Source organism: Giraffa tippelskirchi, chromosome 1 (assembly GCF_054371585.1).
Source record: "Giraffa tippelskirchi isolate mGirTip1 chromosome 1, T2T-mGirTip1v1.2.pri, whole genome shotgun sequence".
NCBI classification, from domain to species: domain Eukaryota; kingdom Metazoa; phylum Chordata; class Mammalia; order Artiodactyla; family Giraffidae; genus Giraffa; species Giraffa tippelskirchi.
The window spans coordinates 211,041,463-211,066,702 of record NC_137275.1 but is presented as its reverse complement, the minus strand read 5'-3'; the positions used below and the strand labels follow the sequence as shown (position 1 = coordinate 211,066,702).

The 25,240-nt window shown below is 40.8% G+C and overlaps 1 long non-coding RNA gene across 2 annotated transcripts in view; it reads left to right on the top strand.

Annotated features, from left to right (window-relative positions):
- Window positions 1–24,444, top strand: part of LOC145520061 (uncharacterized) — a 200,538-nt gene extending 176,094 nt beyond the window's left edge. For both annotated transcript variants that reach the window (XR_014064194.1, XR_014064195.1), the window contains exon 6: window positions 22,250–24,444. This is a non-coding gene — a long non-coding RNA (uncharacterized LOC145520061). The remainder of the gene's footprint in view (window positions 1–22,249) is intronic.
- The last annotated feature ends 796 nt before the right edge of the window (window positions 24,445–25,240 follow it).

Below are 25,240 nucleotides of genomic sequence, written 5' to 3'. Positions count from 1 at the left end.
CTTCTCAATGATTTAATATGAAATGCTAGGAAGTCAGTCCATAACATGCACATGTGTGTATAAAGGACTGAATGAGTATAAAAAACTGGTAGAACTCCTTAACTCACAGGAACCTTCATGAACTGCTTCTGTCTCCATTTGTAGCCATATTTCCTGTCATCTCTAACCCACTACTTTATATACTAGTTGTTTCACAAATATACCTTATTGCATCACTTCTCTGGGCAGGCCTGGAAGGCTTTTCCTCATTTTCTTCATTTGGATAATTTTTAGACTTCCCTTGGGATTTAGGTTATGTGTCACTTCCTCTGGCTCATCAGAAATTTTCCTCAAACACTTAATTATCCTACTGTGTGCCAGGAACTGTGTTAGGTGCTGGGAACAAAATGGCAAATTAGATCATGTCTGTCCTTGAGAAGAGAGAACAAACAGATAAGGAGATGGACATGAAAACAAATAAATATCATCCATTCACTGAAAGATGTACTGTGAGGAATACAAAGAAATGGTGAACAGGAAGGAGGAGAAACACAAAATTGAGTTTATCCACTCTACCTGTAGAAATTGAGGCATTGGTGGGAAAAAAAAAAAAAAAAAGCCTAAGGAAATGGTCCAACATGTGTAAAAACTTGGAAGTAGGAAACAAATTGGTGAGGTGATGTTATGGGTTGAATTGTGTCCCCCTAAATTCATATATTGAGATCCTAGTCCCCAACACATAGAATGTGACCTGATTTGGAAACAGGGTCTTCACGGAGGTGATAAATGGAGGTTATTAGGGTGGACCCTAATCCATATTGCCTGGAGTCCTTCTAAAAAGAGGACATTTGGGCATATACACATAGAGAGGGAGAACTGTGTGAAGACACAGGGAGAAGACCACCATCTATAAGCCAAGGAGAGGAGCCTGGAACAGATTCATCCCTCATGACCCTCAGAAGGAATCAACACCTTGCTCTTGAAATTCTAGCCTCTGGAATTTGTAGGACAGTACATTTCTGTTGCTTAGCCATCTAGTCTGTAGTCCTTTGTCACAGAGGCTTTAGTAAACTAATACACATGGTACTTTATTGGGGTTTGAAGATGGTAAGAATAGGCAGCGCTGAGAACAAATTATGAGAAGTCTTATAATGACACACTAAAGTTTCCTTTTCCAATTAAAGTTTGGAAATCTACTTTGTCAGTGATGAGAGCAACAAAGACAATTAAGCAACTTAAGACTGAGTTTGAGAAAACGCATTCTGTTGGGCAGGCAGAGGAGGGGTCAGGGTTGGTGAAGCATGGGGAATGATTGACTACAAAGCGATTATGGCAGTAGTTCAGATGGGAGGGCTGAGAGCTTAGCCCAAGCCAGTGGTTGGGGGTTGCAGAAGATGAAACAGTATTAAAAAAATAAAATTAGGAGGGAACATGGGCAGGACTCAGGAATTTGACCAGATGTGTGAGTGAATGGCACTGACAAATGGCTTTAATTGCATTTGTCTTTATATTATGTGGGGCAAACTGAACTACGCCTGAAAGTACAAGCAAAAAAGACCAAAGAACTCCACTTCCTCCCAAAGAGTCTCCAATCCTGATTCAGACATCGTGGCCTGGTCCTGACACTTTGAAGTCATAATCCTAATGCTTCAATATTGAAAACAATGGGAACTTACTATAATTGATGATGTATAAAGCCTACAAACAAACAAAACTGTTAAAAGAGGCTCCCGAGAGAATCACAAAACCTCACTGGACTTCCTTCGTTCTGAAGACAGCAAAGAACATTCTTTCTTCTTCCCTTTCTCCCTTCATTCATCATTTCCATCTTTTCCTCTTTCCTCCTTTCAACAAATAATTCCTGAGCTCCAACTTCATGTGAGGTGCTACATTAAATGCTGGGCTACATAGCAAACAAACAAAGCTTTGTGTAAAGAATTTATGATTTACTGGAGGAGAGATGTATAAACCCAGAATCACAGTCTAGTGGGGTAAGAGCTGTAGGCATGCTGAGCTTCTGGGCAATGCCTGCTTTGACTGAGGGTTTAGAAAAAACTTCCCACAGGTGGTGACTCTTGAGCTATATCTTGAAGGTGGTAGGGAAGGACTCAAAGTTCTGGAGAGTGTGGCTGTCTTTGGGGAAATGCACACAGTTGTGTGACTGCTGAGTTAGGTCATCTCAGAGTAGACAGAAGCCAAGGGAAGAGGTTGGAAGGACAGCCTAGAGGTCTGAGCTTGCAAGCCTAACATTTTGTCCCCAAAATCACCAGTATGGAGCATGTACCAGAAAACTTTTTGGCCAACTGCTTGGCATGTGGGATATTGGTTCCCCAACCAGGGATTGAATCTGTGCTCCCTGCAGTAGGTGAGCAGAGTCTTAACCACTAGACGGCCAGGGAAGTCCCAAACTTGTTTTTAAATTGAAATATAGTTGATTTACAATGTTGTGTTAGTTTCTGGTGTACAGCGAAATGATTCAGATATATATTCCTTCCCATTATAATTTAAGATATTGAGTATAATTCCTGTGTTATATAGTAGGTCTTTGTTGTTTATCTATTTTATATACAGTAGTTTGTATCTGCTAAACCTAAACCCCTAATTTATCCCTCCTAACCCTTTCCCTTTGCTAACAAGAAATTTGTTTTCTATGTCTTGGGTCTGTTTCTATTTGGTAAATAAGTTCATTTGTATCATATTTTAGGTTGCACATAATATCCTATGATTCCACATAAGTAATATCCTATGATATTTGTCTGTCTCTGTCTGACTTACTTCACTTAGTGTGATAGCTTTAGGTCCATCCATGTTGCTACAAATGGCATTATTTCATTCATTTTTATGGCTGAGTAATATTCCACTGTATATATGTACCACATATTCTGTATCCATTCATCTGTCAGTGGACATTTCGATTGCTTCCATGTCTAGGCTGTTGTGAATAGTGCTGATGTGAACATTGGGGTGTATGTACCTTTTTGAATTAGAGTTTTCTCTGGATATGTGTCCAGGAGTAGGATTGCTGAATCAGAAAATTTTTGATTCCAGAAAGGAGAGAGGATTTTCCAGACACTCTTCTAAATCATTCAGCCTTCAAAATAATCCCAATAAGATTGTAGGTGAGGAAATGAATCTAAACTCAGAGAGCTTCACTAGAGCAACAAGTTCTAATCACAGTCCTGAAAAATTCTTATGTCTCACTGTGGAAAACTGATCAATCTCCTTAGAGGTTCTGTTAACTTTTTTGTGAGACAGCATTATATGATGGAAAAGCTATCAGTTCAGTTCAGTTACTCAGTCGTGTCTGACTATTTGCAACCCCATGAATTGCAGCACGCCAGACCTCTCTATCCATCACCAACTCCCGGAGTCTACCCAAACCCATGTCCATCGAGTCGGTGATGCCATCCAACCATCTCATCCTCTGTCGTCCCCTTCTCCTCCCACCCCCAATCCTACCCAGTATCAGGGTCTTTTCCAATGAGTCAACCCTTCGCATGAGGTGCCCAAAGTATTGGAGTTTCAGCTTCAACATCAGACCTTCCAATGAACACTCAGGATTGATCTCTTTTAGGATGGATTGATTGGATCTCCTTGCAGTCCAAGGGACTGTCAAGAGTCTTCTCCAACACCACAGTTCAAAAGTATCAATTCTTCAGCGCTCAGCTTTCTTCACCGTCCAACTCTCACATCCATACATGACCACTGGAAAAACCATAGCCTTGAACAGACGGACTTTTGTTGGCAAAGTAATGTCTCTGCTTTTAAATATGCTATCTAGGTTGGCCATAACCTTCCTTCCAAGGAGTAAGCGTCTTTTAATTTCATGGCTGCAATCACCATCAGCAGTGATTCTGGAGCCCCCAAAAATAAAGTCTGACACTGTTTCCCCATCTATTTGCCATGAAGTGATGGGACCAGATGCCATGATCTTAGTTTTCTGAACGTTGAGCTTTAAGCCAACTTTTTCACTCTCCTCTTTCACCTTCATCAAGAGGCTCTTTAGTTCTTCTTCACTTTCTGCCATAAGGGTGGTGTCATCCGCATATCTGAGGTTATTGATATTTCTCCTGGCAATCTTGATTCCAGCTTGTGTTTCTTCCAGCCCAGCGTTTCTCATGATGTACTCTGCATATAAGTTAAATAAGCAGGGTGACAATATACAGCCTTGACGTACTCCTTTTCCTATTTGGAACCAGTCTGTTGTTCCATGTCCAGTTCTAACTGTTGCTTCCTGACCTGCATACAGGTTTCTCAAGAGACAGCTCAGATGGTCTGGTATTCCCATCTCTTTCAGAATTTTCCACAGTTTATTGTGATCCACACAGTCAAAGGCTTTGGCATAGTCAATGAAGCAGAAATAGATGTTTTTCTGGAACTCTCTTGCTTTTTCGATGATCCAGCAGATATTGGCAATTTGATGTCTGGTTCCTCTGCCTTTTCTAAAACCAGCTTGAACATCTGGAAGTTCACGGTTCACGTATTGCTGAAGCCTAGCTTGGAGAATTTTGAGCATTACTTTACTAGCATGTGAGATGAGTGCAATTGTGCAGTAGTTTGAGCATTCTTTGGCATTGCCTTTCTTTGGGATTGGAACGAAAACTGACCTTTTCCAGTCCTGTGGCCACTGCTGAGTTTTCCAAATTTGCTGGCATATCGAGTACAGCACTTTCACAGCATCACCTTTGAGTATTTGAAATAGCTCAACTGGAATTCCATCACCTCCACTAGCTTTGTTCATAGTGATGCTTTCCAAGGCCCACTTGACTTCACATTCCAGGATGTCTGGCTCTAGGTGAGTGATCACACCATCGTGATTATCTGGGTCGTGAAAAGCTATAGAATTTAGATAAGAGTTGTTGCCCAGTGACTCACCTGCCTTGCCACCAGGATAAGTTACTTTGTTTCCCTGAGCTGTCTTTGCTTCCTTAGAAGTCCTCCTACCCTAGCCTTCAGCTAACCTCTCCTCAGGAAACCTGCAGCCACTGCTGGACTCAGAGTTCTACAGTAAAGGCACACATACAGTGAGAGACAAAGAGAAGTAGACTCCAGTCTCTTCAGGGGTGGGTGCCAGAGCCACCAGCTGGAGTTACAATGAAAGCTTTGGGGGAATCAGAGCATGACTTCGGCCAGCTTCCTGGGTGAAGTAAAGAATTCAGCAAATCAAAGTGTCCAGTCTGTAGCCTTTGGCTCCAACAGGGCCATTCTAGTCAAAAGGCACAGTCCAGGCCTGGAAAATCATAGACTGGAGCAATCACAGGGCACTGGTACAAGGAGGACCCTTGCAGATCATTGAGTCAAATTCTTGTGTTGCCTAGAGAGGAAACCAGGACTGGGAAAGTCTGGGGTCTCAGCTAATCAAGCATCATTAAGTACCTTGTTAATTCCCATTCTTGGGAACTTTATTAGTGGGAACCTAGTGTTGCGAAAAAATAAATCCTATTTAACCTGAGCAATTGGTGTGTTCGTTATACTTTGGTCATGGAAAACATAGTTACCATTAGTATTGTCAGGTAGTATTGTCACAAGAGTCGGACATGACTTAGCGACTAAACCACCTAAACCACCGCCATTGTCAGGTAAGATACAGGAAACCCAGATAACGTTGAATTTCTGGTGAACAATAAATTTTTTTTTTGTATTAATATTTCCCAGATATCATATAGGAAATCTTACACTAAAGTTATTCAGTTTTTAAAAACAGAAATTCAAATTTAACTTGGCATCCTATTATTTTTATTTTTATAGTGTCTAGCAGCTCTAATCATAGGGTCATCTCAACATCCATCCTTACTCTGACTGCCAGGAAGCTTTAAGACACATATCTCTTATTGCCTCCTAACAGGACTTTATGCTGTGCTCTTCGCTTTATCTTTCCTTCCCATTTGTTTATATTCCCTTCACTGTCTTTGGGCTTCCCTTGTGGCTCAGCTGGTAAAGAATCTGCCTGTAATGTAGGGAACCTGGGTTCGAACCCTTGGTTGGGAAGAGCCCCTGGAGAAGGGAATGTTTACCCACTCCATTATTCTCGCCTGGAGAATTCCATGGACTGTATAGTCCATGTCAGAGAAGGCAATGGCATCCCACTCCAGTACTCTTGCCTGGAAAATCCCATGGATGGAGGAGCCTGGTAGGCTTCGGTCCATGGGGTCGCTAAGAGTTGGACACGACTGAGCGACTTCACTTTCACTTTTCCCTTTCGTGCACTGGAGAAGGAAATGGCAACCCACTCCAGTATTCTTGCCTGGAGAATCCCAGGGACGACGGAGCCTGGTGGGCTGCCATCTACGGGGTCGCACAGAGTCGGACATGACTGAAGCGACTTAGCAGCAGCAGCATAGTCCATGTGGTAGCAAAGAGTCAGACACGACTGAGTGACTTTCACTTTTCACTTTCTATATCTTTAAAAAAATCTAATTGTCGTAAGTAAGCCACAGTAAGTGGCACATCGCAGTAAGCCACATCAAAAACTTTGCTTGTATATGATTAAAAAAAATAACACAACACAAGATCAGGTAATTATTAAGGGCCAGACTTTGTACTGGATCCTGCAGATGTTAATATGAATAATAACTACTATTTGATCTCAAAAACCTTAGTCAAGTAGAGGAAATAGTCATTTATGTAAGCAACCAGAACATAGAGAGATGAATGATGAATGTGGCCCAAGGTCACACAGCTAGTTGGTAGCAGAACCAAGATGTATTTCATGAAGTTATATTTCAGAAAGGTGGCTAGCTGGCAACTCTTTTATATATATCTACCTAAAGGCTACAGTCCATGGGGTCACTAAGAGTCGGACACGACTGAGCGACTTCACTTTCACTTTTCCCTTTCATGCACTGGAGAAGGAAATGGCAACCCACTCCAGTATTCTTGCCTGGAGAATCCTAGGGACGGCGGAGCCTGGTGAGCTGCCGTCCATGGGGTCGCACAGAGTCGGACACGACTGAAGCGACTTAGCAACAGCAGCAAATGCCTACAGAACAGTGCACTGGACTCTGATTGTTTGGCTTTCCCAGCACTCATCCTTTTCCTGGAAGTAACCCCTCCTTGGGGGCAAAATTTCTTGCCCTCTTACTTAAACTTTGTTATAGGAATAGCAGTTGACACTTAGAGAACTTGTTTCTCCACAGTCTAGGTGATTGACTCAGAGTATGGACACATGATCCAAGTCAGGCCAGAGGTCTTCCCCAGAATTTCCAAACTGGAACAAGAAAAAGGCAGTCCCTTTCTGGGGGCAATGATGCAAAGATAAGTATCATCCACATTGCCTGTGGTGTGGAGGAAGCTTGGCTGAACACACACAGGTAATATGCAGAGAGCCACAGAGACAAGCGATGAGAAAGCTCTTGCAACAATTGAGTTTTTAATTTCAGCTATTTAAAAAATTTTTTATTTATTTATTTGGCTGTGTTGATGTTGCTGTTCAGGCTTTTCTCTAGTTGGGGTGAGCAGGGGGCTACTCTCTAGTTGCGGTGCACAGGCTTCTCATTGTGATGGCTTCTCTTGTTATGGGGCATGGGCTCAAGCATTCGGGATTCAGGAGTTTTGACTCGCGGGCTCAGTAGTTACGGCTCCTAGACTCTAGAGCACTTGAGCAAACACATGGGCACAGTTGTCCCTCAGCATGTGGGATCTTTCCAGACCAGGGATTGAACCCTTGTCTCCTGTACTGGCAGGCAGATTCTTTACCACTGAGCTACCAGGAAAGCCCAATTTCAGCTATTCTTAAAACTTAATGGAAAGTCTGCTTAATCTATTCAGCCTAGAATAATTTGAGTTGTGTTTCTGTCACTTGTAACCAAAAGGCCTTAAGCTAGTAGAGATGGTTTGAGTTGAATTTTGTTGTTATTTGTCAGTCGCTAAGTTATGTCTGACTCTGTGACCCCATGGACTGTAGCACGCCAGGCTTCCCCATCCTTCACTATCTCCTCAAGTTTTCTCAAATTCATGTCCATTGAGTCAGTGATGCTATCCAACCATCTCATCCTCTGCCATGCTCTTCTCCTCTGGTCTTCTATCTTTCCCAGCATCAGGGTCTGGGTCAGCTCTTCATATCAGATGGCCAAAGTATTGGAGTTTCAGCTTCAGCATCAGTCCTTTCAGTGAATATTCAGGTTTGATTTCCTTTAGGATTGACTGACTTGATCTCCTTGCAGTCCAAGGGACCCTCAAAAGTCTTCTACAACACCACAGTTTAAAAGCATCAATTGAGTTGAATACAATTAGCATTTCCCTGACATCTAAACCATAAAGGGGCACCAGAGGGGCTTTTGAAATTCTGTGACTCGGAGCACAGTTTATACATAAAGCTGTTGATTGTGCCTCCAAACAGTGAAGAAAAGCCCCTGCCCCTCTAAAGACTCTGGAAAACCAGCATTTTCTCAACTTACTTCCATGATGCCCTCACAATACTTTCACTTATAACAGGGCTCTACCAGCAAATCAAGCAGTACTGGGATGAATCTGAATAGCCAAGCTGACCTCATGATCTCCAAACTAGCTTCATGCTGCTGTTATAACTGCTTGAATTTTTAAAATGGGGAAATTAAAACTCAGAGAGGAAAAGTAGGTTATTCAAATTTCATACGTATTTTCCTATGTGTGTTCTAGAACCTACATCTTTTGCCAATTAGAGTATTTCATCTTTCCAATATGCTCCCTCTTAATGACTGGTATCACTCACTGAGGATCCTCAGTGTGCAAAGAAAATATTGATTGTGATGAACATAAAAAGCAAAAAACCTTTCAGGTTATATGGTTGTGTATTTAAATAGTTATTTGAGGGAGAAAAATTGGGAACATTGTTACAGTGTAATATACATTTGAGCATCTACATTTTGGTTACACATCACAATCATTTGTGAAACTTTTCAAAAAGAACAATTTTGGGGGTTTTCTCCACTCCCAAGAAGATCTACTGAGTCAGAATGTTTTGGAGGAGGGCATCAGATTTTTTATATCTAAAAGATCTCCAAAGATAACTTGAAGTAATCTAAGGAGCAGCATTTGGCATTACTAATGTATATTTTTGGTCTACATCATCAGTTGTTTTATTAACAACACTTAGGAAAAAATCTCTCTCGGGTGTATTGATATGAAACCAGTGCAACTATTTATACAACCAAGTAGATCTGCTATATAAGCAATGTTATATAGCTCATTCATTCAACAAATATTTACTACTTCCCTACAAGTTGCTGGGTTCTGTGCTAGGTTCTTGGATTAAAGATCAGTCAGATGGAAGCCCTGCCCTCCAGGAGCCTAGAGAAGGAGATAATACATATTCAAATGAGGGTGAGATTTCAGAGGACCATGGGTGAAGGTTCCAAGGAAGAGTTTGGAGGGAATTAGGCAGGGCTTTGTGGAAGAGTATTTGAACCGGGTCCTGAAAGCCAGGTAGGATTTGAATTAACAGATGAGAGGAAGCTCAAGTCAAGTAGAGGAAAAAGTGTAAGCCTCGGAGCAGGGAGACAGGGCAATAAGGATGTTAATAGCTACAATAATGAAAACAGTCAGCAAATTTTGAGAGCTTGCCTTAAGTGCCAATTACTTTTGTAAGTGCTTTACATAGTCATCTCTTAGTCTTCATAACAAAGCAATGAAGTAGGTAATTCTGTTATTCCCACTATACAGTTGAGAAAACTGAGTTCATGGTAGATTTGGTAACTTATCTAAGGTCACGCATACACATGTGCTTAGTCACTCATTTGTGTCTGACTCTTTGCAACCCTATGGACTGTAGTCCACCAGGCTCCTCTGTCCATGGGGTTCTCCAAGCAAGAATACTGGAGTGCGTTGTGTTGCCGTTACCTTCTTCAGCGAATCTTCCCAACCCAGAGATCGAACCTACCTCTTCTGCATTGCAGGTGGATTCTTTATGGTCTGAGCCACCAGGAAAGCCCATCTAAGGTCATGGCTTAAGATCAAATAAACTAGGTGAGCGGAGGAGGGCATTTCTATTTTGTTCTATATGTGGTTGTGGAATGAATGGATATTTTAACTCAATACCTTCATTTCACAGATAAGGAAACTGAGGTTCAGAGAGGTTAATGGACCTGCCCAATGTCACCCAGCTGTTGGTGGCAGAGCCAGGATGAGAGTCATTTTAGTGTGTTTTGCACTATGCCACATGCATGGATGCACTAGGCATGCAGTGTGAGACTGAATGAGAGGAAAGGGTTAGGATAGCATTTCCTTTTATCATAAAAATTTGGAAGAAATGTGATATCTGGAAAGGTAGCTAAATCCAGAGCTGACCCTTAACCAAGATTTAGCTTTTAAATGCAGGAGAACTAATACAAGGAAAAGTAAAGCACAGTAGAGTAGAACCCCTTTTGGACAAATCTGCTTACCTTTGTGTTCTCGTTTATAAAATGAGGAAATTAGATGGTTCTTCCATTTGGCTATTCTGTGTGATCCCAGGAAGGGCCAGAAATAGAGATCATGTTTATGTATGTCTGTAGGTTTAGTGGCCTGAAATATAGCTATCAATGGATAATCGTGGTCTATGAAACCTAGATCTGGGGGCCACGGGGCAGCTGTTAGATGAACAAAGACCATAGCATTCTTTGGTTGAGACCTGATTCTACATGTATCACCTCGTGTGATGCTGAGAAAGTCATTCAGTCCATTTAATGGAAACCTCTTGGGCCTAGTCAATTTCCTCCTTCCCAAAGAAGGGACTTAGCAAGAGAGAGTGTCCCTTTCTGGGTTGTTAAAGTTGAAGAAAAGACAGATCTTGGATCAAGGCCACTCGGACTTTTCTGCTTGTTGTCTGCTTTACCCCAGACAGCATGCCCTGCTTGACCAGGGGATTAAAAGGTTTGTGCCTTTAAGTAACAACACAGGTTCACTTGCATTCCTTGTGGTATACAGTATTTTTTTAAGTAAAATAAATAAAAGAAAAAAAATATGGGAGTTGAGGGTTGTTTGTAATTCATTTTGACTTATGTCATTGCACCTAATGCCATTGGTAGCTGCCTCACCTCTTTAGCAGCCTGAGAAGAGCAGAGATTCTGGAAAACATTTTTTTCCACACAGCAACAATGATTACTCTTTGTATATAAACAGCATCCATCTCTCGAGAGCCACAGAGAGATCTTGAAAATATTTTTTCATTTCTCCTTTTAAGAAGCCTACGAGACCGATTAAAGAGGGGCTATTGCCAGGTAGAGAGTTTAGACAGCAAGGCAGACAATTAGCCTCCTGATTTCCTGAAAAGTTTTCCAGTCAGTAGTTCCACTGCCAAAGCCAGGTTTTACATGACCCAGGCACCAAAGGACAGCAATGATCTATTTAGTCCTTGTATCTTGAACACATTCTCAGCTCTCTAGTGAAAGGCAAAGTCAAGAATTTCTTGCTTTCAAGTTCTTTTTTTTAAATATTAGAGTCAATATTGAGCATAATCAGAGAAGACATTTATAAATATGGGAAAAGGAAGGAAGAAAGAAATCTCAGGTGTTAGGTTGGAACTGGAGATAGAGTAAATTCATAGCTTTGTTTTGAAATCTCTACCTACCTATCAATAGATATAGAAATAGACATAGATGTATATAAATGTATGTCTATACATGCGTGTTAATGTATGTGTATATGTGCGCATTTCTTACCTGTATCTGCTAAAAGGGCTTAGGAACAATGCCATTCCAGGAGCAATGAGTACACCAGGCTCTCATATCTTGCTTTTCAAATAGAGTTTTCCACTAAAAGGAGTCAAGGCCCCTTGGAAAAAAGGTTGACTCCAGAGCTGGGGCAAGACAAATGTAACATGAGCTCCCAGATTTTTGGCAACTGAAAGTAGGAAAGTGCTCGAAGAATATGGGGATAAGTCAAAAGGAAATTGGAACCAGGGGCTCCTGCTGACAAAATCTAGGACACTTTAAGAATTAAATGATTATAACAGATTGCCTTCTGTTGTAGAAAATAGGAATTATTGCATCTATAGTGAAGAGAGAGAGAAAGAGGGAGAGAAAAGAAAGTTCTTCCTTGTAGTAAAATGCTGTTGTGTCATGTTAGTCGTTCAGTTGTGTGCAACTCTTTGTGACCCCATGGACTGGAGCCCACCAGGCTCCTCTGTCCATGGAATTCTCCAGGCAAGAGTACTGGAGTGGGTTGCCATGCCCTTCTCCAGGGGATCTCGCCAACCCAGGGATTGAACCCGGGTCTCCTGCATTGCAGGCAGATTCTTTACTGTTTGAGCTACCCAGGAAGCCCCTTGTAGTAAAATGTCAACTAATAAATTATAAATTTAGTGGGGGTGAGGAATATAGAAAGTCCTTACCAGGGTGGTGGCTGTTTCAAGTAGGGATTATTGATAAATTCCAAAGCAGGCGAGTGGAGGCTTATGGAAGTACAGGATTTTGGTTACTTTGGAATAACTTACTATAAAATATTTATCAGTCACAAAGATAAATATGGCGACTCTAGAGTGAAAAAAACTGGCAGAAAGTGATCTGACCAGGTGATCAAGGTTTGGCATCATCTGGGGTTGGCCAGAGTGGCATTAGGTACCTCTCCATGGAATGCAGTATGAGAAACAGCAGCAAGTCTATGCTATTTCTGCCAAAAATACATGCTCTGGGTCTGTCTGGTCATGAGGAGACACTGGATGAACCCAGATTGAGCGACATCTTGTGGAATGAAAGGCTTGTCATCCTGTCGAGTTCAAGAAAGACTCGAAAGGATGGAGGAACTCAAGAGACATAACAACTAAGTGCAATGGCTGATACTGATTTGGATTCTAGATCACAAAGTAAAAAATGGACACTGTTTAGAGCAACAGCTGAATGTGGCCTGTATATGGTGGTGCCATAAGGATGGAAAGGGTTTATGTCTGTTTTGGAGATACACACACTGATCTCAAGAGACTGAAAAAAAGAACAAGAATAGTTAGTGTGCATGTGTGTGATTTTTGTGTGTGTGTTTATGTGTGTATGGTGGGGACCAAAGATTTAGCCCAGGGTTGACAACTGAGAAATCTGGGTGAAAAAGATATAAGCTCTCTTTGTACTGCTCTTGCAACACTTCTTTTTTATGTCTTTATTTTTAAGTTTATTACCATACCTATTTTAATTTTTTAATTGAAGTATAGCATTATGTAAGTTACAGGTGTACAATATAGTGATTCACAATTTTTAAAGGTTATACTCTATTTATAGTTATTATAACATATATCCTTGTATCTTTTTAAAAAATCTTTTGACTACACCACATAGCATGCGTTATCTTATTTCTTGACCAGGGACCGAACCTGCACCCCCTGCGTTGGAAGCAGTGTCTTAACCACTGTACCAGCACTTTATTTTACACCTAATAGTTTGTACCTCTGGTGATGGACAGAGAGGCCTGGCGTGCTGCAATTCATGGGGTCGCAAAGAGTCGGACATGACTGAGTGACTGAACTGAACTGAACTGAACTTACTCCCCTACCTCTATACTGCCCCTCCCCACTTTGTTCCCCCCATTGGTAATTATGACTATTAATAGAGTGTCTCTAGATTTGTTGTCTGCTTCTTTTTTTATTTATATTCAATAGTGGTGTACTTTTTAGATTTCACATATAAGTGATATTGTACAGAATTTTGCTTTCTCTAACCTACTTCACTTAGCGTTAATGCCCTCCAAGTCCATCCATGTTGCTACAAATGGCAAAGTTTAATTCTTTTTAATGACTGAGTAGTATTCCATTGTATGTCGATACCACATCTTCTTTATACATTCATCTGCTAATAAGCACTTAGTTTTCACATCCTGACAATTATGAAAAGCTGCTATGAACATTGAGATTCATGTATCTTTTCAAATTACTGTTTTTGTTTTTTTTTTTGGATATATACTCAGAAGTAGAATTGCTGGATCATATGGTAGTTCTATTTTTAGTTTTTTGAGAAACCTCTATACTGCTTTCCACAGTGTGCTTCTGCACCATTTCTAAACATTTAATGCTACTAAACAATCAGAGCTAGTTTTGTGATTTCAAATGAAAGTCCGCTTCAGTCTGAGGCATTTCTCATGCCCCTAAACGCTAATCTCAAATCTAATCGTTAAGAGAATCATTCTCTCCACACAAGGAATTTGTTTGTTTATTTATTCAACAAACATTTTCATGTACTTAGTACAAAGTATGGGCACAAAGTATGGGTCTAGATGACAAGAAAGGTAGAATTAAGCTATGGAGCTCAAAAGTAAGAGACTGTACTTCATTGAGAGGAAGAGCAAGGTTGCATAAAAATGAGGTTTGAGAGAGGATAAATTACAGTCAGGGAGAACCAGGAAGGAGGCATTCAAAGCTGAGGGAGGAGACAGAGCAATGACATATAGTTAAGGAAACAGGAGGAGTGTTTACAGCAGCACCGTTTGGATTATAAGGGGCAGAAACCTATTCAACCTTCTCAAGAGCAAAAAGAGACCTTCTCATTTCCTACACATAAGAAGTATATAAGTAGTCTTGCTTCAGGTATAGTTCAAACCAGATACCAACAATATGCCATTGGGATCAGATTCTTCATCTAGAGTGGCACTACTTCCCTCTATTTTGACTTAATTCTCAAGTCATCTCTCCCTAGTATTGGTTACAGTTGATAGGCTCAAGAACCTCAGTGGAAAAATAGTTTTCTTTTCCCAATAGTTTGGGAAATAAGTAAATACAAATTATGCCCCATTGGTGTAGCTTCAGTCACATGACTATTTTGGAATCAATCGTGCATGATACAAAGAATGGAATACTCTAATTGCCAGTTCTTGTCATTATTCTTTACGGGGGTGAGAGATAGGGTTAGCCCCCAAGAACCACAAAGACTGAGAGTTGAAGGGGAGCAGTCTTCCAAAGCAAAACTCAAGTGCTATAACCAGAAGAAGAGGCAATGGACATGGAGCAATCTTCACTCCGCTATTGAGTGTTTGGGAAGCACTGACTGGTCCAAAATGATTCTAACATGGGCCATGTTATCAATAAAAGAAGAATAGTAATTAAAGTGGGAAGGAATTGTTTGTTCTTAGCAGACATGCTAAGTCATGTCCTACTCTTTGCGACCCCATGAACTGCAGCATGCCAGGCTTCCCTGTCCTTCACTGTCTCCCTGAGTTTGCTCAAACTCATATCCATTGAGTCAGTGATGCCATCCAACCGTCTCATCCTCTGTTGCCCCCTTCTCCTCTTGCCCTCAATCTTTCCCAGCATGAGGGTCTTTTCCAATGAGTCAAGCAATTGTTTGGAAGGTCTTAAATGCTAGACTGAGACTATGGTTCTTACTTAACGCATTAGAGGGATTGGCAAGCTCTTTTCATAAAAAAGCAGATTGAAAATGTTTCAGGCTGTAAAGGTGATATGGTCTCTACTCTCTGCCATTGTAACATGAAAACAGCCATAGAAAATATATAGACAAAAGGGCATGTTTGTGTTCCAGTAAAACTTTATTTACAAGAGTACGTGGTGGTCTGGATCTGGCCTATGGGCTGTAGTTTGCAGATACTTGGATAGAGGAAGTCATTGAAAGTTTTCAGCTTACAAATGATATCATCAGAACTATGCCTTGGGAAGATGCATCCACATCCCGGATGGAAAATGGATTGGAGGGTAGACTGAAAATGGGAATAAAAATTAGGAGACTATTGCAATGGTCCAGATGTTTGTACTGTGAAGAAACCACAGCTTTTATAAGCCAAATATACCTGGGAATTTGGCCTCACAAATTTCAGCTGGCTCACAGCTGGGTCTGTCTGTCCTTAGCTGACCTAGTTTCTCAACATCTTGCCAGTTCAGCCACCCCTGAAATCCTAGCCACCTCTGAAATCCTGTGTTGGAGTTTGTAAATCATCTTGGGAGCTTGATTATTCCTTTTCTTTGCTCTACAGTATTTTTGATTTTGAGGGCTAAGTCTGTACTGTTTGTATGAAAGGGCAAAATCAATAGCAAGAGAAGTTTAATAAAAAAAATACATTCTCCATTGACTTTAATTAACTTGGCTTTAAGTTTACAACTCTGACAAGTATGGAAAATAGGAAAAAAAACCCAACGTTATATCTTACCCTATACACCATGTTTTTTAAGAATAAAATCTGAAATTAAAATTCATGTGTATCAGCAATTTATTTGCCAGCAACAAGTGGAAGAAAAAGAGTAAGAAAGATAAAAGCAATTCTCTAGTAGGAACTGACAGAACAGGCTGGCACTTCTGATGCTCATGGTAAATGACTGAGTGCCACAATCAGGTCAATAATTTATTGATGTCAGAAAACCTTGCATTTTTCTCAGCTGCTCATGGCTTTGCTGTCTTCTCCAGTCTCATGACTCAAGACTCACAGTCTTTTAAGACCTGTCTCCTCATCCATTCAGCATGGCTGCTTTCTGCCTGAGGGCGGGGTTCTCTTGTGAGGAGCAATGACGTGGCTAGCTGCCTTCTGCCAGTTGCTTGCAGACAAAGCCCATGAATTTGCAGACAGTTCATATAAGTGTGAGATTTTCTTATCATTTACAGTGACACATGACTATCTGTAGACATGTGCACCAGTGTAGTGCATAAGCATACACACACACACACACACACACACGTATATGGGGTGCCACTTTAGTCCATAAACTCACATGTACATTCAATTGCGGGCTTACCAGGTGGTTCAGTGGTAAAGAATCTACCTGCCAAGCAGGAGATGTGGGTTCAATCCCTGGGTCAGGAAGATCCCCTGGAGAAGGAAATGGCAACCCACTCCAGTATTCTTGCCTGGGAAATTCCTTGGATAGAGGAGCCTGGTAGGCTACAGTCGATGGGATCACAAAGAGTTGGACACAATTTAGTAACTGAACAACAACAGCAACATTCAGTTGCACAATAAGTATATGAATGGACATCCATCATCATAGGTATAGCATATCTAGACATAATAAAAAGAATATCACACACACATATATATATATACAATTTATAATTTTCTATATGTGTATAACATACTTCAACAGTAAAAATACACATAAGGCTAAGTACATTTAAGACTAAAAATACAAACATGCCTGTGCATGTACTCCATATACATGCACAGCACTTTGTATATTACCTATATGCTTTATATGATCTGGTCTCCAGCATTTCTCTGACCATATTCCCTATAACATATTCTCCCTCCATCTTTACATTCTAAGATATTCCTTGCTGTTCCTTAGCGTCTGATACATTGTCACCTCAAGGTCTTTGCAGTGGTTATAACTGGAAAACCCTACCCTACAGCTATCACATAGACTATTCTCTCACTTTCTATGTCTTTGTTCAAAAATCAGCTTCTCAATGAAACCTACATAGCACTCTATTATCCTGTTTACAATTGCAAACCACCCACTCCAGCCACATTCTGATCTCAGTCTATTGTAGCACTTACCTTCTAAGATAGCATTTAATTTATTTATTATGTTTACTCTTTAACATTGTCCCCCCTAGCCTGGAATGTAATTTCTAGAAGGGGCAAGGATATTTGTCTTGTGTGTTCGCAGATATATTCCAAGCCTCTAGAACAGAGCCTGACTCATAGGAGACATTTGATATATTTGTTGAATGAATGAGTGAATATATAAATTCTTATATGAATATGTTATGTAAATATTCATAAATCAACATATATATGTGTGTGTGTGTGTGTGTGTGTGCTTGTTGAACCATATCCATCTATAAAGAGTGGCAACATCCATCCCCATGGAAATATGCATTGTGGTATAATCTGAATACAGGGGTGTGTGTGTGTGTGTGTGTGTGTGTGTGTAAATGTGTGTTTGTGTATATACACAAAGAAACACAGACATTGGTTATGGGTGTGTGTATGCATGTGCGTGCATGTGCACTGAAAGTATTTGTTCCTGTTAAGTATGTTCAGCAAAATTCATACTAGGATGTGGAAAGAGTTGGATCTCAGTCACTCTCTGTGACTCCAGCTACAGGAACCTATCATTACAATCCATAGAAAGATAAGTTCAGGGTGATAAGAACTTTTGGAAAAGAAACTTACTGCACACTGTAACACAGCTTTTGGACTCCAAGAATTACGTTAGTTCATAGAACGTAAAGGTTGTGCATTGACTCTGTCTTCTGTTAAACTTGATAACGAACACAGAATTTCAACTTTGAAAACTTTGCCATAAGGAGAGCTAGAGGAACAAGGCAGAAAAGCTGTTACTGCTTTAGATCTGGGCTCAAACATGTCTCTCTCTTTTAAGACTTCCATCAGTTTCAACCTGGGGAATATGAATGAGATGAGAAGTTTGAAGTCGGAAGCCTTGAGTTTTGGAGATTTGAGAAAATAGAAAAACTCACATACTTCTCTGCTTCCATCTTCTCTGTGTGTGTGTGTCTGTGTGTCTGTGTTTGTGTGCATGTGCATGTGTGTGCACATGTCTAATGGGACAGGGAAATGATAGGAGATATTTTGATTTCTCCTCTAATGTACCAGGCCAGTTCCCTATCTGAGCCTCCCATAAGCATTTAGATAGAAACAGCCCATTGGAGACTGAGAACACCCCTGAGGCTCCTTGAGAATCTTCTAGAACTACCAGAATGTGAATTATCCTTATCTGGCTTTCTGACTGCCTTGTGACTCCTCTAGAGACATGGCAACTTTCCAAGACCTAATCTCTCTCATCCTTTGCTCTTTGACCTAAAAATATCTATGACACATTGTGAGACACAGCTATGGTGACCATATGATTTATTAGCCAAATTGAGACCCTTTTGAGGGTGTGTACATACTCAGTTGCTCTGTTGTGTCCAATTCTTTTGTGACCCCGTGGACTGTAGTCCTCAAGGCTCCTCTGTCCATGGGATTCTCCAGGCAAGAGTACTGGAGTGGGCTGCTATTTCCTCCTTCAGGGGATCTTCCTGACCCAGGGATTGAACCCATGTTTCCTGTATTGGTAGGTAGATTCTTTATCACTGAGCCACCTGGGAAGCCCTGGTAAAGGGGATTATATTGCTAATTTTGTCTCTTCTGTCTGTTCTTCTTCCCCTTCATCCTATTTTCCTTCCTTATTTATTCACATGATTGGTTTTTTAAAGTTAAATATATTTTGTGTTTTATTCTGCATCAAATATAAATATGTCATACCAAACCCTAGAGTAGATGTAAGATGTTAGAAATCTGTGATTCTCAGAGAAAGATAAGCAATTGGAAAAAGTTTCTCTTCTTTCCTTATTTTTCTGGCCCTGGACTTTTTTTTGTCAGAAGTTTTAATTTTTTATTTATTTTTAAATAAACTTTTTATTTTATATTGGTGTATAGTCGATTAAAGGTGTGATAATTTCAGGTGGACAGCAAAGAGACTCAGCTATACACAAACAAGTTCCATTTCCCCCCAAACTCCCCTTGCATCCAGGCTGCCACATAACATTAAGCGGAGTTCCCTGGGCTATACAGTTAAGACCTGGTTGGTTATCCATTTTAAATATAGCAGTGTGTACATGGCAGTCCCAAACTCCCTAAATATACCTTCCCTCCACCCTTCCCCTTTTTCATATGATTATTGCACCAGCTACTGTGCAGTCCTTAGTCATACTGTGATCAGCAAAAATAATGGTCTATGTCCTCACAGAGCTTTTGAGTTTAGAAAGAGAGAGGCTGACTTCTTCTACCAACAAATAGTTCTTGGGTACCTACTATGAATTTGGTGCTATTTTAGATACTGTGACATAGAAACGATCAAAATAAGTAAAGTCCTTATCCTGCCCTTAGGAAACTTAGAAACAGTCCATCATAAACCATCATTCCTTCTCTGTAGGAAAGAGGTGCAATGCTAAGAAAATCAAATAATACCCAATTCTAGTCTGGGTCAGGAATGACTCCTCTGAGGAAATGATGTTTGGGTGCAGATGAGTGAAGGGGTTGAGAGAGAACCTTTGGAGCAGAGGAAAAAGCATGTGCCAGGGTCTTGAGACAAGAATAATCCTGGTGTCTTCAAGGAACAAGGAGGTTGGAGTACAGATGCATGGTGGAGGTGGGTGGTAGGTGACATGAAGTGAGTCTGGAGGAAGCAGGAACAGACCTCGTGGAAAATTTTAGGCTGAGGTGAGATTATGCTTCCCACCTGGTTGCTGAGGGAGATGGTATGTCCTGAGACAGTTCCTGGGGTGTTTCAGCAGCTTCACAAAGTACTTAGGAAGATGAGCCTCACGGACAGAGTCTACTGCTCTGATAAGACTGAGAGAACAGTCAGACGCCTTCCTGTGTGGTCGCACACAGGACAGGAAGTGGCAGTGAGAACTGGTGGGACAGAGGAAGCCTGCGGTCATGATAAAAAGAGGCAGTCTCAGATGAACTGGGTGAGACTATGCCTGGGGGGTACTATTTATATTCATGCATTTATTTAGTCCTATTTATTGAGCCCCTACAATGAGCCAGAAACTTTGTTAGGCAGTGATACCGTGATAGATGTCATTTCCACCACCAAGGGAATTACATTCTACTTGATAGAATAGGTCTAAGCACCATATTTTAAGATGGGCAGTGAAAGCTAGAGTATGGGCCTGATAAAAATGATAAAGGATCTAGACAGCAGAGCCCATGAAGAGCGCTGAAGATTAAAGGTCAACATGGTGATTGCCTTTCTAATCTCCATAGGAGAGGGCGCAGGGGTATTCTGTTTTCTTTTAGGAGGTGAGAATTGACCAGGGGTTAAGAGTTCTGAAAAGGTCTGGTCTGGTTTAAAAAAAAAAAAGAAGAAAGAAGTCTGTTTTCATGGTTAGAAAGGTTTGGGGATATAGTAAATTTCCCTTTTACAGGAAAGGCTTTGATCTGGTGACCATCCAGTACAGATACTGTAGCAGAAACCGCTCCCAGGGACCAAAGATGAGCTGAGATTTTGCAGTCTCCTAAGGGACACAGACATACACATAGAATGTAAAGAAGTAAACCCAAGAGTGGGGCATGAAGTGAGGTGATGAAGAGGAATGATTAGTTGTGCAGCACAGAAGGCTCGGGCTTCCTGGTTGTATTACTGGTGGAAGGTACTTCATTATTAACATGCCATCTCAGAGACTTCCGTGGTGGTCCAGTGGTTAAACTGCCTTCCAATGCAGGGGGTGAGGATTCGATCCCTGGTCAGGGAGTTGAGATCCCACATGTCTCATGGCTAAAAAGTCAAAAGATAAAATAGAAGCAATATTGTAACAAATTCAACATGCCATCTCAGAACTCTGGCAGATAAAAGGATAGCCTCTCAGATTTGGGGCCAGAAATAGTGTGGGGGAACATTGTGCTGCTCTATTAGCTCGTAGCCAGGTGATCAATAGGATGCAAATCTCTTGGATCTGGAATCTTTCAACTATCAATTTTTTTTTTTGGTTTTAAGCCTTAGATTCTATTAGGCAGTGTTTAAACAATGGATTCTGATCCTTAATGAAAGCCTGGTGATAAAGTTCATTGAAAGCTTTTATTATCCTTGAGACTGCTCTTCATAAGCCAAAGCCAAACCTTGAAAGAAATATATTCTGAAGTCAGTTGGAGAAGGGAAATTCCTCCATCCTTATAATGGATAATCTGATAGGGATGATACTTGCCAATGTTAAAAGGATTTATAATTCACATGCTAATTTTAGATCCTTGGAAGAGTTGATGAGAGTAGCTATTATTATAGTTATCTTCATTTTGGAGATGAGAAACCTGATGCTCAAAGAAGCAAAAATTTTATTCAGTAGTCTGCAGAAAGACTTGCATCAATCTGCATAGACTGGATTACATGGCAGTAACAGACAACCCCCAAATCTGTGAGACATCAAATAATAAAATTTTAATCCCCTCTCATGCAAAGTGTGGAGTTGAGGGTCTATCAGGAATCCTTCTCTAAATCATCATGGTCCTCACTCTGGATTGCATACTGACAGGGCAGCTATAATTGGTGCATTGGCCGTCACCATGGCGATGAGAGAAGAGAATCCATCAACTCTTAAATCTGGCATTCAGAAGTGATTCACCTGACTGTGCTCATGTTTCATGGACCAGACTTAGACCACAGCTAACTTTAAGTGGGTGGAAAATTCAATCCTACCATGTGCCCGGGAGAGAGAACTGGACTATTTGTAAACAAGCTAGTGACTGCCAAAATGCTAGGGGGTGGGATTCCAACTCATTTCCTCCATCCCAGCAAATCCATTTCCTTTCCTCTGAGCTCACTGTCTCTTCATGCTAAGTGTGGAGTCAAGATTGAGGTTGACATAAACAATCCAACTAGCTGGAAAAGTCCATTACTTCCTTGCTTCTCAGTTTTGTCTCTTGGTTTCTTTTTTTCTTTCCTTAGACCACAGCCTTTGGATGTTAATGTAGGTCAGTTTCCTTGCATGTGACAGTGTAGTCTGCCTGGGAGATGTGGGATTTTCCTCTGAGAAAATGTAAGTATTATAAAGCTTGCTATGTTTTCTTTAGTGAATTGTTCAAAGATTTACCTGGAACACAAGTCCAAAGAAATGATAGCTGTTCTCTCCACAGAGGAAATACATTTCATCTATCATTAAAATATGCTTCCAACCCCACATCCAGCCTTCTCAATAACATCAGTTCAGTTGCTCAGTCATGTCCTATGCTTTGTGACCCCATGGACTGCAGCACACATAAACATATTTTAACATACGTGCATCAAATGCATAAATACATAAAATTATGGGAGGTGTATTGTGGAGGAAGTAATTTCAGAAACACTGTTACCTATTGTTTCCAAATGCCATCTTTGATCCTGTAGACATTATGTCTTTAAGAATCTCTAGCCTGGGCTACTATGTGTTGAGTTTTTTCAAATAACTTGAACTATTGTAGACAAGATCCTAGAGTCCCTCACTTCTCCAGTAAATCAATCCCAACATTCATAGCAACATCAGCAGTGAGAAAAACAATATCAGCTAAAAGAGAAATGAGATATTTGTTGAGAATTCACACAACAAAAAATAGTAAACAATCAGGTAAGCAGTAGTAAGAAGAAATCCAGCAAAACCAAAAAATGTAAGTGGCAATGATTTTGGCTGAAGTTTCTCTTCTCTGAACTCAGGGTATGTAACTTGAGGGTTTCTGACTAATATCCATTTTATTCTTTTGAGCCCTGGATGTTACAGATGCCTAGATGAAATGGACACTTAGACAGAATGATTGAGTCAGTAGACGATGTGTGTCCTTGGTACACCTTGATTTATGACCACTTGTGCCACAGAGGCTGATAGTTTGATGGGAAGAAGGGAAAAACATGAACTGATCAGAATCAGTGCTCGGTGGTCTACATACCTTAACTCATACATTACTATGCAGTCCCTGTAAGTTAAGTGTTAATATCCAATGAAGAAGGGGAATGACAATCAAAGAGATCTAAGAGGTTTCTTAGGACTACACAATTGGCAGAACAAAATTTCAAATCCAAATCTGGCTGATTCTCAAGTTTTTTCTTTTTTTTCTTTTTTAACATGCATATCACCTCTTGCTGCCCATAGGGCAGAAACCTGAGAGGACTAGCTATTAGCTAATGATCTAACCAAAATGCAATTCCCTAGAGAAATGCCAGCATAGGCTAAAACTGGGCAACCCCACCATGCAAGGTGACCCAATCCATTGACTGTGGTTGGAGCATGTGGTAGCATTTGGGATTCAGCTGATCATTTGCCATGAGGAGAGATTGGAACATATTTCTATTGTGAATGTATGTAGTGCACAACTTGCCTAGCTGTATGTCACAGTGTTTCCTGGACAAATGGCTTAGAAACGTGGGCAGCACTTAGCTTTCCATAGATGTGTGTAGACAAGAGTTAGCATAGAATCTAGTGCCCAGCCAGACCTGTTGGGCTGACAGCTAGATTCCTTTACCAACAAATAGCAAAGTGCTAATTAGGAAAGAGAGTTAAAATATCTTTATACATATTAAGTAAACACATGTACTGTAAGGACCCAACATTTTAAAGTTGATCAATCATTGCTAAAGATAGGTAGAACATTTAATTACTTGGGGCTGCAAATCTGTAGATGGGACAGTGGCCAAAATAAATGACCTGCTAAGTTTCTTGGATATGGTGACATCTGCTCTTAGTCTTGAAGGACATATGTGAGTTAGCTGAGAAAGGTCGGGAAGGACACTTCAGTAAAAGTGAGCGGTACGTGCAAAAGCATAGAAACAAAAAGAAGGCACTCCGCATTCCAAGAATATGTATTTCTGTGTGATTAAGAGAAGTAGCACTGAAATGTGACACTGGAAAAGGAGACAGGAACCAGATCACGAAGGACCTTTTATGCTAAGCTAAAGAATTCCAACATTATCCTAGGGCAAGAAGAAGTCCAGGAAATGTTTTATGGAGAGGAATCCCATATGCAGTTCTGTAATTTAGGGAGACTCCCTGGACATAGAAAACAGATAGCTGGAAGTTGGGGAGGGGACAGAGATTGAGACAGAAACGTCAGTTAGGAAACTTGCAGAAATCCAGCCCCCAAATGGAGTAAGGCAGGAGGTTATTGGTAAGAAAAGAAGGAAAAGGACAAAAGAGTATTTAAGTAATAGTCCCACAGGACTTGGTGATTTACAGGATGTGGGGTAGGGAGGGAGATTCAAGGATGAAGCCCTCATTTCTAGCTTTGCGGGGGTATGAGAGGGTACTATATTCAAGCAAATGAGGAATAAAGGAGGAGGAGCAGGTTGGGGGATAGAAGAAGGGATGTGCTAAGTTTAGTTTGGGGTACATCCCCCAGTCTGAGATTCCTTGGAGATATCCAGTGAAGATATACCATAGGATGTCATGCATATGGGTCTGTTGCCCAGGAGAGAGGTATGGGATTTGTATTCCCCGGATAGAGTTGGGACTCATCCAAACACAAGCCATGGTTGAAGCCACAGGGGTGGTGAAATCATTGAGAATGAGCAAGCAAATCGAGGAGATAGCCAAGGACATCACCGTAGGGAATACCAATGTGTGCAGTATGGGCAGAGAATGAGAATTCTGGCAAAAAAGATACAGAGGAAGGATCAGAGAAACAGCAGAAACAGGGGAGTGGAGTGTAATGTACTACAAGGGAAGAGAGAGAGCCAAGGAAAGAATGTGCTACATGAGATGCTACAGAGAAAGCGAGTTGTATAAGGACTAAGCAGTTTTAAATGAAGTTGATGATGGTAGAAGCCAGACTGTAGGGAATTAAGTATGAGGTGCAGACAGGGAGTGTAGACAATTCTGGTATTTTCCAATCTGAGTCTAAAGACATTTATTAAATGTAAAATAAGTATATAAATTCTCACATGATAGTAATTATCTCCTTTTCAGCCAGCAGT